The sequence below is a fragment of the Mastomys coucha genome, unplaced genomic scaffold (assembly GCF_008632895.1).
Source record: "Mastomys coucha isolate ucsf_1 unplaced genomic scaffold, UCSF_Mcou_1 pScaffold16, whole genome shotgun sequence".
In the NCBI taxonomy this organism is placed as follows: Eukaryota; Metazoa; Chordata; class Mammalia; order Rodentia; family Muridae; genus Mastomys; species Mastomys coucha.
This window is the reverse complement of record NW_022196898.1, coordinates 84445964-84446658: the sequence shown is the minus strand read 5'-3', so window position 1 is coordinate 84446658 and position 695 is coordinate 84445964. Positions and strand designations below refer to the sequence as shown.

At 36.5% G+C, this 695-nt stretch overlaps 1 long non-coding RNA gene across 1 annotated transcript in view; it reads left to right on the top strand.

The window, feature by feature from the left end:
- Window positions 1–234, top strand: part of LOC116094344 — a 1066-nt gene extending 832 nt beyond the window's left edge. The window contains exon 2 of the long non-coding RNA XR_004120056.1: window positions 93–234. This is a non-coding gene — a long non-coding RNA (uncharacterized LOC116094344). The remainder of the gene's footprint in view (window positions 1–92) is intronic.
- The last annotated feature ends 461 nt before the right edge of the window (window positions 235–695 follow it).

The following is a 695-nucleotide window of genomic DNA, read 5'->3' as shown; positions in this document are numbered from 1 at the left end:
AGGAGGCTGACTTTCCTTGAAGTTTTCACCTCAAATACCGCCATCACGCAAGTGTGCGTGGCAATTCTTCCTTTTTTTTTATTATTTTTCAGACGGAGCTCTAAAATGTCTCGCCTCATCGTGGCTAGGGATCTCAGAAGAACTTTAAAGGCAAATGGAAGCACAATAATTACTATTAAGACAATGTCAGTAATAACAGCAATCAAGATTATATATTGAACCCAGTCTAAGGGATTCATTGTGTTTAGATTGTTTTTTAAATCTCTGGCCAATTCATCAATGTTCTAAGTATCTAAATGATTATTTTTAATTTCTGAAATTTCTGTCTTCAAATGTCTCATGTGAGAAATATCTGTATCTTTTTATACTCTCTGTAGATGGGCCTTAGTTTACTGAAATGATGTATGATACTTAGTGGCTAACCTAACTTTCAAACAACATAGCATATAGATAAGAGACACAAGAAAAATTCACATTAGCAGTAGTAAGTCTAAACAAATTTGACTGAATAGCAGCAGTGTTAGTGATTCTTGTTGTTGTAGTCTGTGGTGGATGTCTTCTCTAATTCTGTCAGTTGTCAGTCTGCTTTTTCTGTTCTTCTCCCTCTTCTCAGTGAGTGGGAGAGGTTCGGCTGGCTGGACCAGTCTTTCTGGGATCTAAGGAATTGGGGATTCTTCATTCTGTGGAAAAAACAT